Below are 442 nucleotides of genomic sequence, written 5' to 3'. Positions count from 1 at the left end.
GCTGCTGCTGCTGCTGCTGCTGTTGCTGCTGCTGTTGCTGCTGCTGCTGTTGCTGCTGCTGCTGCTGCTGGTGATGGAGCCGCTGTTCTGTTGCTGGAGCTGCTGCTGTTGCTGCTGCTGTTGCTGCTGATGGAGCTGCTGTTGCTGCTGCTGCTGCTGCTCTTGCTGCTGCTCTTGCTGCTGCTGCTTTTTAAGCAGATATTATTGTGGGGTTTGTCTGCACTATAGATACAGCAGGGTGTTTGGTTTTTTTTATTTTGTTTATATTGTGTTTTTTGTTTATTTCGTTTATGTTGTGTTTTTTGTTTATTTTTTTGTTTAAGTTGTATTCATCTGTTTGTTTATTTATATATTTATTTATATTGCATATGTTTATACATTTGTTTCTATTGTATTTATTTATACATGTATTTATATTATGTTATATTTATTAATATTATAT

Source organism: Eimeria mitis, genomic scaffold (genome assembly GCF_000499745.2).
Source record: "Eimeria mitis Houghton genomic scaffold, Emh_scaff2536, whole genome shotgun sequence".
NCBI lineage: Eukaryota > Apicomplexa > Conoidasida > Eucoccidiorida > Eimeriidae > Eimeria > Eimeria mitis.
This window is presented reverse-complemented; position numbering follows the sequence as displayed.